Here is a 15,368-nt window from a genome sequence, read left to right on the forward strand (position 1 = left end):
CCCAGACCCGCCAGGTGGAGAAGGGATCTCTGGTGAGTGTATCTTTGTAAATATTATACATGGTTTAAAAGCAAGTATGTTTAATGATTAATTTGCCCTGGCATTCAGCTACTGGAAAAGTCTGCTAATGTGTCTGGGGATGGAGCGGAAATCCTCCAGGGACATCTCCATAAAGCTTTCCTGGATGTACTCCCAAAGCCTTTGCAAAACATTTCTGAGGAGGGCAGCCTTATTCCGTCCTCCATGGTAGGACACTTACCACACCAGGCCAGTAGCATGTAGTCTGGAATCATTGCATAACAAAGTATGGCAGCGTATGGTCCCGATGTTTGCTGGCTTTCAAACAATATCCGTTCTTTATCTCTCTGTGTTATCCTCAGGAAAGTAATATCATTCCTGGTCACCTGGTTGAAATAGGGTGATTTTATTAAGGGGACATTCAGAAGTGCCTATCTCCCATTTATGTCCTCCAGGTGCCTCTGACCGACCTCACCGAAGCCGACCAGGAGCACACGTGTCTGCCCAGGCGCCCCTGACCGACCTCACTGAGGTTGGCTAAAAGAGCACCCTGGAGATGAAGATGATGGCTACCAGTTATAATGCACCATCTGCTGCCAAAAGGCAATGAGCTGCTGCTGTGTAGCAATGCAGTACCGCATCTGCCAGCAGCACCCAGGAGATGTATAGTGACAGTGAGCTGAGCGGGCTCCATGCTTGCCATGGTATGTCGCCAGGAAAAAAGGCGAGAAACTATTTATTGCCGTTGCTTTCATGGGGGGGGGGGGGCTGACGACATTTACCCAGAACCACCTGCGAGAATGTTTTTGCCCCATCAGGCATTGGGAGCTCAACCCAGAATTCCAATGGGCAGCAGAGACTGCGGGAACTGTGGGATAGCTACCCACAGTGCAATGCTCCAAAAATCAACGCTAGCCTTGGTACTGTGGATGCACTCCGCTGACTTAATGGTCTTAATGGTCTTAAATGGAGATATGTACAATTGACTATATAAAATCAATTTCTAAAAAATCAACAATTTCTATAAATTCAACCTAATTGCGTAGTGTAGACATACCCTTAGTGGGAGCCCAGGGTGGAAGATCTCGCAGAATCTCTCAGCACTTCGGCAGAATCAGGCCCTAGGTCAGGTCTGAAAAGGTTTTGGAATTTTTAATTTTCACACTTCTCAAGCTCAGTTTACATTGTCTGGTTTTCTGTCTTTCAAATCAAGTCAAAGTCTTACTTTTGGCTCATAGGGATTTAAGGAGAAACACGACCTTCTTTCATTAAAAGCTCCTCCTTATCACAGATCGTCTTGATTTGTGTTATTCTGGTAACAGGGGGATCATGTAACCAGGAGTGTTTATTTTCTATCAGGCAATTAAGGTTCAGAGATATAGCTGTAATTCTATGGGCTTACTTGCAAAACTATGTGCTCACTTACACCTGGACTCAGATGGGCCTGGGCAGTCTGGCACCAGTTACCAAAGCTATTTGTATATGAACTTATCAAGGGCTCTGTGAGGGCAAACAGAGACTATTCAATCAGGACCTGCAAACTTTGGCTGTATAAACAAAAATCTTATCATTTTTAGAAAAACTATTGATTTTTATATCATGGTCCTCTTTCCCCCGACAAATTAGAAAGATGCACTGAAGGCTCTGATTACAGAGAAAAGCAGCCCAAATGCAATTTCTAAAGCAGACTTTTATTTTCTTTTTCTTCTGCGATTTCTCTGTCTGCTTAATTTTTTCCGTATCAAACAACTGCTCACCTGAATTCACTTCTCTCTTGATCTTAGCACCTGTGCAGGATACTCAGATCTAATTGCATAGACATGAGACTGGGTGAATTCTCTTCTCTGAGGGTGTGTATAAACCTTCAGGGTAGGAATATCAGGATAGAACACAAGCCAGGCCACACAATGACCATCACACACTTGTTTGCTAGGCTAAACAAGCCAAACTCTTTCAGTCTCCTCTCATAAGAGAGGTCCTCCATTCCCCTGATCATGCCAGTAGCCCTTCTCTGAACCTGTTCCAGGCTTCTTGAAAATGGATGACCAGAATTGTACACAATATTCCAAATGTGGTTTTACCAGTGCCTTGAACAATGGTATTAATGCATCCATTATCTACTGGAAATACCTTGCCTGATACATGCTAGGATCACATTTGTTTCTTTGGGTTTTTTTGAACAGCCTCATTACATTGGCAGCTCATAGTCATTCTGCGATCGACTAATACACCCAGATCTTTCTTCCCCTCTGTCTTGACAAGCCTCTAGCTTATAGCAGAAATTTTTATTAGCCCCTAAAAGCATGACTGTGCACTTTGTACTATTACATTTCATCCCATTTCTATTACTCTTATCCTCTGGGTCATCCAGTTCTTGTATAATATTCCTGTCCTCTATATTGATGATGCCTCTCAATTTTGTGTCATCAGCAAGTTTCATTAGCACACTCCTACTTTTTGTGCCAAGATCATTAATGAAAATAAACTCCACTAGTAACCTCCCTCCAGCCCGATAGCTATCCTTTCAGCACAACCCATTGTCAACCACAGTTCTTTACCTACTTTGTAAAGCCTGTACTAATCCCTATCTTCTCCGGTTTAACTACTAATTTCCCATGTGGTACCGTGTCAAATGCTTTACTGAAGTCCAGATAGATTAGAACTACTTAATTTCCCTTGTCTAAGAAATCCATTATTTTTTCCAAAAAAATTCCCAGCTAGTGTGGTACAATCTAATTTTGGTAAACCTGCGTTGTGTTTTATGCCCTTTTCCATTTCCCTCCATTTCTTTAATCATTCTTTCAATCAAAATGTGTTCTAAAGTCTTGCATACTATTGAGATCAGCCTAATGAGTCTGTAGTTGCCCAGATCACTTTCCCCGCCTTTCTTATATAGGTGCTACATTTGCTAGTCTGCTCATCTCCACTCACACATACCATCCCCAGCTGATAGACTTAGAAATCCTTGCTACCAGACTTACAATGTCATGTGCCAGTTCATTCAACATTCTGGGATGGAGATTATTCGGTCCCCCTGATTTGAGCACATTAATCTCAGAGTTTTATTTTCCCTTTAGTATGTGTTCATTTCCATTTCTATACACTCATACCTATTAGCCATCCTGCTGTCCCCACCCACCATATTCTACACTAAACTTCCTTACTGAAAACTGAGGCAAAGTATTAATGTAATGTTTCGGTCATACCTAGATCATCTTTAGTGTCTACCCTGTTCTCACTGCATAGCGGACCCGCTTCTTCTCTTCTTGTTCACTTTTTATTTATGTAACTAAAGAACCTTTTATTATTTGTTTTAATTTCCCTTGCAAGCTCTAACTCAGCTTGACTTTTGGCAATTCACACTTTATCCCTAATTTTTTTTAACCTCCAAGATGTAGCTTTCTTTGCTGATCAGTCCCGTCTTCCATTCCTTGTAGGCTCTCTGCTTACTTGCAATATTCTTTTGAGGTGTTGATTCATCCATTTAGGCCTGCAGCCTTTCCCTACATGTTTTTCCCATTGCTTAGGATTTTTCCCATTCCAGGTAGTTTTTGAACCTTTGAATAAAGAAATTCCCAGCCTCCTAAACATTTAACTCCCTCAGCTCTTCAGTCCAGTTGACTGCACTTACTAGTTCCTTCATTTTCCTAACGTCTCTCCTTTTGAAATAAAAAACCTTAGTTACTAACCTGTTTTTTATTATCCTTTCATTTAATTTAAACTGAATCAACTCAATCATTTGATCCAAAGTTATTTTCAATGTCCTCACTACTTACTAAAACCAGATTTAGAATAGCATTACCTCTTGTTGGCGCAGTGACTATTTGGTGAAGACATCTATCAACTATTACATCCAGGACCCTATCATTATCAGCAACATGTGATCTGCAATCTATATGTGGTACGTTAAAGTCTCTCATAAGGACACAATTTCTGTTAGTATTTATCTCTTGAATAATACTAAAATGAGCCATATCCAAATCTAACCCTGGCAGTATTTAGCAGACCTCTAACACTCCCCAATATAATCTCTTATACTGTCCTTCCACATAGAGATGTTGACACAAATTGATTCTGTTTTATCAGTGCTTTCACTTATTTCTTTACAGCCTACCACATGATTGATGTACAATGCTACTCCACCACCTGTGTCTTAATTTCTCTCTTTCCTGAACAGTGCATACCGTTCAATACCTGTATTCCAGTCAGAAGTGCTATTGTTCAATGTTTCTGTTATGCCTATATCCAGTTTCATGTCCTGCATCAGTAATTATAGTTCCTCCAGTTTTGTTTCCCAGGCTCCTTGCTTTAGCATACAAACATCTCAGTTGTTTCTCTCTGAATTCACCCAATTTCCTAGCCAAATTAGGTATTGTCCTTTTGCTATCCATATGCCTAGCTTCTGCTGTTCCTTTATCCTTTAAGTATCAGAGGGGTAGCCGTGTTAGTCTGGATCTGTAAAAGCAGCAAAGAATGCATCCGACGAAGTGGGTATTCACCCACGAAAGCTCATGCTCCAAAACGTCTGTCAGTCTATAAGGTGCCACAAGACTGTTTGCTGCTTTATCCTTTACTATATCCTCATTTACTTCATTTTGATCTTCCTGTGAATTAAAACCAGACCTCTCCCAACTTTCCCCCTGCATTTCTTAGTTTAATGCTCTTCTTAGCAAACCCAGCAGCCTAGTCCCAGAAGGATCAATCCTTCAACAGTCTTTGGCAGTGAGGACTACCAGATACTAGAACGAAAGATTAGCAACCTGTCCCAACTGGAATCCAAAATCTAAACACCCCCTAACCTTGGAACTTTCAAAATCTGAAGTTGGCCCTGAATCCAAATGTTGTGATTAGGCCATTTCCCTGCAATGGGCCAAACAACATCCCTGTTCTGAACACCTGAAAGATTTGGATTTGGAAACTCAGTTTTAAATCAAGTTTTTGTGGCTCAGGCCTGCCTCATCTATCTATTTTTCTCACTGGGTTGCTGAGGTATGCGTCTCCTGAATGCACTAGCCTGTAACAGAAGGCTGAGATAGAGGGAAGCCTGTCTTAGATTCTGCTAGGTAAACAAAGCCTTGTGGGACAGGAGAGAGTTACTTAGAGAATTGGATGACTAACAGACTGTTTACAATGCAGTCTACTGATTGCAAGAATGTAGCATACCAGTGTGACTGCTACTGAGTGGAGCAAGTTCTTCCAGTAAAAACATGATGCCAATTAACATTTATCCTGGGCTGACAAGGCTGTTTCGCATGTAGTCGGCTTTACTCTCTGTGAGGCTGCAAGCGCTGGAGGTTGTCCAAGATGAGCGACTTGTCTGATACATAGTTACTCAGTCAATACAACCAGCCTCCTTGTTCTATATTCATCGAAGCACTCCTAATTACAAAAAGAACGAATTATACTACAAAACGTATTTTTAAAAACCTCTTGAAGAAAGTGATTTTTTTTCCTCTTGTCTTATCGCCCAAGAAAAGACTTAATAGAATAAATATCAATATATCCTCCTACACACTGGTTATTCTCAGCTACATCTAATCTCTCACACCTGTTCAGACTCATTAACCCTTAATGTCTGACAGCATTTTTACAATCTCTCGTGAAGGCAGACATTAATTAATTCAATTAACAGTGCAGAGCATGCAGCTGAAAATACAAAGCAGGGTACAATCTTATAGAAATGTATGGGTGCCAAATTATCCTGAGTTCAAACTACTCACTTTTCAAGGACAGATACAGAGTTGGCCAATGACCCCCTTTTCCCCAGGTTAACAGCCAACTCCTGCTTATCCAAGTTCTTCTACTGACATCAGACAGAGCTCATAGAGGAATAACAGCTGGTTGAAGCTGAACCCAAGCAAGATAGAAGTTATATTGGTGGACAGCAGAAAGCACTTTGAAGAGTTTTCAGCCAGGGGTAGTCTCCTTCGATTGAAGGCGCACACCCACAATTGGCCAGTTCAGTCCATAGCTTAGGAGTGCTGCTGGTTTCATCACTGGTGCTAAGTTCTCACATAGCAGCATCTGCATGTAATGCTTTCTACAATCTCCATTTGGCAAAGAGAATCTATCCCATCCTGGCAAATGACCACCTGGCCTTAGTTATTCACCCCTTTGTCATCTCTCGGCTGGACTACAGTGAAGCAACATACCTGGCCATGAAGCCTTAAGCATTTAGGAACATCTGGTACAGAACACCACAGCACGTCTCCTCAGCAACACTGGCTACCACAAACACATCAAACCTGCTCCCTACACTGTCTTCCCCTAGAATATGGAATCAAGTTCCAGGTCTTGGTCTTTATCTTCAACGTATTCCCTGGCCTGGGCCCAGGATAGCTAAAGATCATCAGGATGAAGACCGTGGTCAACAACCTTGCTTCTCTGGCACAATGCAACTTTCTGTAATAAGGGTAAAGCTCATCTGTGCAGGAGATAGAGCTTCTTTCAGGGGCCAATCTGAGACTGTGAAATTAACTCCCTCAGGAATGATGGACCATTGCAAACCTCACCACATTCTGCAGTAAGCGCAGGCCACATTTCTTTGACGTTGCCTTCTCTAACAAACATATAGCAACATGTGCATATATTTAAACTCCAAACCAATATGCTCCGCTGTACACACTTTTCTCCCTGGAGAGAGGATGAGAGAATGAACCAAATATCACAGTTACCTAATGCACTGCTGAAAGGCACTCTGAAATTACAGAGATGAGTGCAATATGAGGATCTAGATAGAAAAATAGAAGAGAAATGAGATTAGCGGGGTCTAGCCCTAAAGGTAAACTGCTTATCCAAAAAAGAAGCATCTCCTTTGAGGAGATGAGAAATGGAATTAGGTTCATCACAGGAATAATACGGATGTAGTTTGGATTGTGCATATTTTAACAAATAAATGGCCTGGAAGAGAGGCAGAGCCTAAACTACTAGTCACAGGAGCTTAAAGATATCACAGGGTTGGGCATGGTACAAGAAAATAGACAGACAGACACATCTAGAGAACTCAAGAAACTTCAGACACAAATGGAATGATAACTGCCATATCCAGATTGGTGGGGAGCAGTAGTGCATTGTTACTGATTCAATCAGAATCTTTTTGTAACGATCAAAAGACAATTTAACTGGGTTAGGGACGTGCGGGGAAGGAAGGGCTTTAAGATGAAACAGGATTACACAAGATTTAAGAGTTCAGGGGTTCCTATTTGCCAGTTCTCATAGTTCAGATATCGAGAATGGAAGTGTGGGGCATCTTATTAAAATAGATCAGCACACAAGCTTTTTATAAAAACATGACTGTCTCTGACGTTAAAGGCCATATGTCACTTTCAGCTGCCGGGATCAAAAAGCAAGACTCTAAAAGCCCCACTCCCTTAAACATAACGACATCATGCATTTCATTTGGGGGACGACCCTTTGGATCAGATTATCTAAGGAGCTGAGAACTGTTTCAGCAAGAATAGAAGAATTGCATGTTCTGCTGTGTGTGGGCAGGAACCCTTTTTTTTTGTGTTTTGTGTTTTGCCTAGCACAATGGGGGTTCTGGTCCTGACTGAGCCCCCCCAGCCCACACTATAAAAAACAAATAAAAAGTGTTTTCCCAGGTGAAAATCCCCGGAGAGCCCCCCATGTAAAAAAAAGCAGCAGGCGGGATGGAAACTGGGGCCTCTGGAGCTTAGAGCATGAGTCTCTACCGCATGAGCTAAAAGCCAACTGGCTATTAGCTAAGGCTGTAGAACAGACTCATTAATCTCTCTCTCTAAGTGGTCTCAATGCCACTAGATGGGACAGAACACCACACCCGGGAGGTGTGTGGGTTATACGTGTGCAAAATATCTCACTGGAAGGTAAAGCTAACATATAGGCCCAGATCCTCAAAGGTATTTAGGCTCCTAACTACCATAGATTTGCCAGAGCAAAACATTGAGAAATTTCATTAAAAGAAGCCTGAATTGCACAAACTCTCAGCAAAAACTGAGGAATGACTCTTCAAAATGCCACAATGATAGCAGATTTGTGCCACCTGATTACATTCTACAAAAGTAGAACTCAGTAGCTTTGCCTAGCCGGTATCTGCCGTACATTCAAAGATATTTAAATAGTAAATAGGGAAAAAAATCACTGCTACACCAAGAAAAAAAGAGCCTCATTTAATGCTACTTCCGCAGCAGATTTAAACAGGGAAGGGGCTACAGAGGGAATCTAACTAGAATGGAGTGCTCCAGCGGCTAGCCCTTAGTCCAGCACTAGGAAGCAGAATCCAAGCGGTCTTATTAAGGCTGTAACAAAATAAGTCTTGTTTTATTGCTTCGGTTAGTTCAGTCTGCTACATTACTGTTGTTCAGACACTGTAGTACAGTATAGTAAAGTAAGTTTGCAAAAGCCAGCCAGCTGTATTAATATAGACGGGGAAATATGCAAAACTCTTGATTTTGAGTCACAGTACTTTTTTTTATGTGACTCCTTTCCCACAACCCATTCTTATAGATCCTGTTCTCAGACATTATTCCCAACCAAAGCCAAGAGCCAAGCCTCACCCCTCAGCAGTATACCCACGCCCATAAGGGAACCCAGGGCTCCCTTTCCTTTGTGTAGGCACATTGGTGTCAGTGCCCCTCCACTCCCAGCATTTTTGGGTGTCATGTTGCCCCGCTCCTCACTCCTGTACCCAAACAGGGATATGTGCTGTGTTTATGTGACCTAGGAGTCAATGAAATACACAAAATAATTCCGCTAATACAGTCCACTTAGAAATGGAACTGGTACTAGTGGAATTTTTGCCAAAGGCAAAAAATAAACCACTCATTCTGTCCTCCCACTCTCTTCCTCCCTAACTGCATAAAGATAGTAATTCTGTCTCTGAAGACACATATTTATATAGACAGTTAGAGAGTGTTAGAGAGAGTTGGCACTAATATATATATATATATCAGTGGACTAATAAAATTAGGGACAAGTTCAAAGAATTGAGCACAAAGTATTCAGTCTAATTTGTTTGTTAATGACAAACAATCAGTAGCTTTGTCAATAACTAGGTCTTGTTTAAAGAAATGAAAATTATGGCTATTGCACTGAGGTTTGTGTTGGAAGCTGAAAACAGCCAGGTGAGGTTGGCATAACTTTGGCAAAACAGAAGAGGCACTGGCAACCTGACAAGGGGCAAGAGAAGACAAGTAGGGGGAGTGTTGAACGGCCTTACGCACAAGTACTTTAAACTTAAATTCAAACGAGCAGAAGACATTTTGCAGAAGTCACCCACCCATAATATACATTTTCTAAAAGCTCTGAAAATTGACCTTGGAAACCAAAAGAAATGTATATTTACAGGGACTTAAGGGCTCGCTGCTGTTAGATTAATTTTCATGTGCAACTTCAATGTCCTTTTTTCTTGCTGCGTAGACCTTCTATGAGTTTTCCAGATCCCATTTACAGTGATCTTCCTCATTTATAACCTTCACTGTAGGTAGTTAAATATGAACAATGACACACAAGAAAAACTAACTCCATATCACTCAGGGGGAAAACATCTCATGGCCCCCTAGCATGGGAGACACTTATAAGGAATCATTACTCTGTGGAAGGTATTGAATTTCATTTCCCCCTCCAGTGCTTTGGCAAATACAGTTTTCCATATTTTAAAGGAAAAATCTAAGAACTCCAAATTTTGCAGCCAGTAGATCCTGACAGCCTTCTGAAAGCTGAATAATGGATGCTGCTGCACTGTTTACATAGCATGGATGAGGGGAGAAAGGGGCCAGAAAAGCAAAAGGATTTCACATCCTTGTGTGGATGAATAGCAAGAGGGGAATGTCCTTTGTTTCAGCAGTCTGCAGAGTGTATTTGAAAACAGAACTTGGTGCCACATAAGATTTACAGTGGTCTGCTTTATTCCCCTCTAACAACTGCTGTTAATGCAATGACTGCATTCTGTATAAATGAGCCAGAGTAAAAGCATGATCCTGCCAGGCCTTGCTCCAGTACAGTCTTCACTCTCACAAATAGTCCCACTGACATTAGTGTGAGCATTCACATTAGTAAACTGTCCATGTGAATAAAGGTTTGCAGGATCAGGCCCTAAGACTGAGTCAGCTGTGGTTTAAGATGCCAGCAGGGGCGGCTCTAGGTATTTTTCCGCCCCAAGCACGACAGGCAGGCTGCCTTCGGTGGCTTGCCTGCAGGAGGTCCCCGGTCCCGCGAATTTGGTGGCAGCCTGCGGGAGGCCCGCCGAAGCCGCGGGACCAGCGGACCCTCTGCAGACATGCCGCCGAAGGCAACCTGCCTGCTGCCCTCGCGGCGACCGGCAGAGTGCCCCCCCGTGGCTTGCCACCCCAGGCACGCACTTGGCGTGCTGGGGCCTGGAGCCGCCCCTGGATGCCAGACACTGATTGATTACCCAGTCTATTGTTACTAACAAGCTCTGCTCTGTATGCCAACCATTCACTCTTCATTCCATTAGCTGGGCATTTAGTGAAATTTCATTGAAGCCTTGCAGAACTTTTCTACCTGTTCCCCCCCCCCCCCAAATCCTCTGATAAATAGCTGCAGGAACTCATTTCTTTGGCTCATTAAAAATCACCTGAGTACTTTGTTGTTGTCAATTTAAAATTCCATCTGGACTATTTGAAGGGAAACTAATTTCCTTTAGCTTTTCATTTCTGATAAACTCAGGTTTTCCCCAGTTACAGAAACTGAGGGTGTCGTCTGCATAAACAAGGATCCTTTTAGCTCATTTACTTTCAGATGCACAAAAGAGAGACAAACCTTGGCAATGGAAGTATGAAGCATATTTCATGGCAGCTGAAGCCGGGATGCACCCTCCCTATTCTACGCAGCACTTGGGTTATGTCCCCCCTGTTGTGGCCACGAAACATTCATTTAGCACAGGTGAGAAGGAACTATTTTTACATTAGACATTGACCCCTGTGCTCAACTGCTCCCCTTGGCTTGTTGGGAAAACCCTGCTCTGAATTTTAAATGAAGCGGGTTTGGTAGGATTCAGTGCATGAGCTGTTTGTTGCCCTCTCCACCCCATAGACTGCAGCAATGCAACAGGTTCTGTGTGTTTGATTTTTTCGGGGGAAGGGAGATAAAACCAGACCTTGTTTATTTTTAAATGGAAAAAATAAACAAAACATGTGGGAGCAGATTACTGCTGCTCACCCTGATGAAGTCCTAGAGATTTTCATACTAAATTAGAACTATTCCATAGCCTCTTTCGAAACATTTTGTAGAGTAGAATGCAGAATTATGTCCCTGATTGAGAATTCTATTAGGTGGTTTAAAAAATATCTTAGGAAAGTTAGCATTCTTTTTTCAATGCTATCGGTTATTAGAGTAATTAGACCCTATTCATTCGATCCCTATGAAATTCTAAAAGACTTTTCCATAAGCTGTGAAGAGTTTGGGTTAAAAATGCAAATCCCTTCACTTCCATACAAATCCAAGCCCCACCTCTCCCCATTCGGGCTCGCTATAGGACTTTCCCATAAGGAAATGCTTAAGAAGTGTGGTTTGAACCAAACTAACCTTTATAGGAAAGTCCTGTACCCAAAAGGGGAAAGATGCCTAGTCCCCATTCTGTGGGGATACTAGGCGGAAGAGTATACTGCACCCTCCTTAGGGGCACGGCAGCATTGCACCTTTCCACACAGGTGAAGTTTGGTTCACTGACTTTTGTGGCCAAGCTCTGAATTAGACCCTCTTCATATCTGCCCACCTATAGAGTGTTTGTATGGCACCCAGCACAATGGGATCCAAGTCCTTCGGGCACTCCTATAATATTAATAGGTACCACGAAGTATTATTATAATAGTATTATTGTTCCTGAGAATTGCTTCCTTTCTGTCTCCTCTCTACAGCTGAAGTCACGCTTTTGCACTGAACGCTCTCTCCCCTTTTCATCCTTCCTGCCTAACTTGTCTTAGTCTATGAGGGACTCTAAAACTATGCTCACTTTTCCCCTTCCTCGTTGCTCCATCCACTCTCCCTCACTGGAGTCCGTCTAGGAAAATACTTACTTGCAGCTTTATTGATTTCACTTTTCAGCTCTCATTACTTTTAACTCTGCTACAGCTTCATCTGTCATTCTCCCATTCTGCCTGTTTGAGTTTTGTATCAACCCAGATACCTACAACGATGAGTTTAGTTAAAAAATTAGACACAAGACAATAGAAACTTTGTAAGAGCATTCTTTGAATAAAACATTTTGTGATGAGCTTGCAAACTCAACAGGAATTTGGGGGCCCTACGCTGCCAAAAGCAGTGGAAGAATAAAAGCAGCAAAAGGCCTTTTCTGTTTCAATGCCTGTCACCCAAGTGCAGATCCCCTTCTCCAAACCCAGCCCCCAGGCGCCCCACCCCCCTGCTTTGCCCTACATCACCACCAAATAAGCAGCAGCACAGCTAAATAAAGGAAGAAAGCACTCTCTCCTGCAAAGTGCCTCACTTCCTGTGGGACAAGCATGAGACACTCCAAGAGATTTTTTTTGTCAGCCCCCATGCTGTATGCTCCAGAAACACAGAACATGAAGGACGATTTTGTTGCCTTTTATCGTGGTTTTAAAAGAAGAAAGTTACAAAAAATAAGGAGGGAATATCCAATTCCTCAGCACCAGCTGAGAGGGGGGTGGGTGTTTGTAGACCTGGCTTTCTTTTTTTTAAACAGGAAAAAAAAGCAGAAAATGATTATACCAACCCCAGCAGAGTTTACAGCAACGCATATACAGCAATCCAGCAGCCACTGACATTTGGAAAGAGCAAATTGGATTGGGGCCCTTAATTTTGTTTGCTCCTTTGCAGTGGCTACATTACTGCTGCATGGGTCAGTCAGTACCAAAGATCATGCATTTGGCATGTTTCTTTGGCCTGGCCTACAGTAGGGGATGGGGTCTATATAAGATACGCAACTTCAGCTACGGGAATAGCATAGCTGAAGTCGAAGTATCTTATTTCGACTTACCTCCCGTCCTCACGGCGCGGGATCGACGGACGGGACTCCCCCTGTCAACTCCGGTACCGCCACTCGCCCTGGTGGAGTTTCGGACTCGACAGGAGCACGTTCGGGGATCGATATAGCGCATCTAGATGAGACGCGATATATTGATCCCAGATAAACCGATCGATACCCTCCAATCCGGCAGATAGTGTAGACATACCCTTTATGCCTCCAGTAACAAGATGATCTGCTTATACTACTAGTGAATTGCAATAGTGTGGAAATAGTTATATTCACTAGATACTAGTATCTCCAGTACCTGATTTACTAAGGCAATCACATTAACAACTTTTATACCACCCATGAATATGGCCCATTGCTTTTTAAGTACAAATATTTATTGCTATAATTACACTCTTTACAACAATATCTGAAAACACAAATCTCAGGTATTAGTTGCATAATACAATAGGATAGAAATAAACTCATGGGGAAAATAATCAGAATTGACTCTTATACACGTGCAGAGTAATATTTTTAGGCCACATATAATAGACAGTAACCTTTGTCTGGAAGCCTACACACACCTCCCTAGTGAACTGCAGGATACATATAAATAATCTGGTCTGGAGAAAGGTCACCAGAGGAGCTAGGACTGGGGTTAGCAGCAGTAGTATGCAAGCCAATTGTTCAGAAAGCTTCAGGCAAAGCAAGTCTATCTAAGTATTACACAAATGCTTGTGCTGAACGCTGATAAGACTTAATCTTAGGGATGAGCCAACCTTGAACCCTATTGTTCAACAAATGTTATTAGGAATCGGCATGCTGTGAGAGCAGCTACACGGTTGAAGCTATAGCTCAAGGGAATAGAAGTATGAGCGCAGACTGCAGAGCATTTAATAAGGCCCATGGACCACCAGCTGAGCCAGCAGGAATCAATAATAGAGAACTTGGTCCCTCAGTCTCCTTGTTGCCGGTGCACAGATTTTATTAGTAGTGGATGTGGAGTAGTAATTAGGACTGGCCAAAACCTATTTTTCAACAACAAAAAAAGGGGGGGGGGGAGAGAGGAGGGTCAACAAGACAAAATATTTTCTGCAAAAAGTATCTGCTTTAAATGGAAAATTTCAAGTTTTTGTCAAAAAAACAGAATTCCCAGAAGCTGAAATATTTAATTTGAAATCTATTTTTAAAAAATTTGGATATACTGCTGCAGTGCCTCATGGGAGTTGTAGTTTAGTTGGCTCATGTCCCCATTCTCCTCTGTGGGCTAGGCTCTTCAACCAAACTACACTTCCCATGAAGCACTATAGCTAGGGACTGCCGTGGCTCACAGAACAATAGAGGGTTCCTGATGATGAGAACAGGCTAAGTTAACCAGGACAAAAATAGTTCATGAGAAATATCTGCATTCATGCAGTCTATGTAGTCATAATGACACCTGGGCCCACATTGAACAAGTCAAATGGAATCTTATGTTAAATTTTTGACTGTTCACTTATCCCCAGGACCCAAAAATGTTAACATCAATTGTTCTATGTTTAGGCCTGCATGAACAGTTGAAATCCACATGTGTATAGGAAGCAGCCTTGCTCATGTCTGGCAAATAGATCTGAAATTTTGCCAGTTCCAGTTTCGAGAACTTTGTCCCTACAAGTTCACATTTGTAGCAAGACATCTTTATATTATGGTGCTAGAAAAGACAGTTTATCCAGAACCAATTCCCTTGCTTATCATATCATTTAAAAAAATCTTTCATAAGAAAAATTTACAATCAACAGAAAACATATTAACTGATTAAATTTCCCACTTAATGGAACCATCTAAATGAAAATATTTAGATATCAGCATTAAGGTGACAAAAAATATACTAAAATAAACCCAAATTCCATGAGGCAGAATCCGGGTGGTTGTGTTGCGACAAAATGTAAATTTCTTTGTATTTGATAAGTATTAAGCCAGATCAGACCCTGCGGTGGTGTGTAAGTGAACATACGACCTCCACAGAAGTCAATAGAGCTACACCAGTTTACACCAGCAGAGGAGCTGACCCAGTCTGTTCATGTTTATTAGTGAGCAGTATAAGATTTAAAATATCAAGGATTTATTTCCTTCCTTGTTTATAAAACAAAGATTTTGAATTTTGGGGCAAAGTTTTAAAATTTGATAGCAAACTGGTCGCGGGATTCTCAGTCCAGGAGCAAATTTGGAACTGACATAAATAGCTAGCACCACCCATTTTGCCATGCACAGCATCCTGAAAGTTCACACTATATATAAGGCGTGTAAAGCTTTTGTAAATCAGGATTTATTTACAACTATCACTACATTCCAGGTCCTGGTGGTCGTGGGAGCCCAAAAAAGATCAGTCCTTATGTCAGAATCTGTCCAATCACTTTCCAACCCATTTTTTTAAAGC

The 15,368-nt window shown here is 41.9% G+C and overlaps 1 long non-coding RNA gene across 1 annotated transcript in view; it reads left to right on the forward strand.

Moving 5' to 3' along the window:
* Window positions 1–15,368, forward strand: part of LOC120396892 — a 26,085-nt gene continuing 10,717 nt past the window's right edge. The window contains exon 1 of the long non-coding RNA XR_005593510.1: window positions 1–32. This is a non-coding gene — a long non-coding RNA (uncharacterized LOC120396892). The remainder of the gene's footprint in view (window positions 33–15,368) is intronic.

This window comes from Mauremys reevesii, linkage group 2 (genome assembly GCF_016161935.1).
Source record: "Mauremys reevesii isolate NIE-2019 linkage group 2, ASM1616193v1, whole genome shotgun sequence".
NCBI classification, from domain to species: Eukaryota; Metazoa; Chordata; order Testudines; family Geoemydidae; genus Mauremys; species Mauremys reevesii.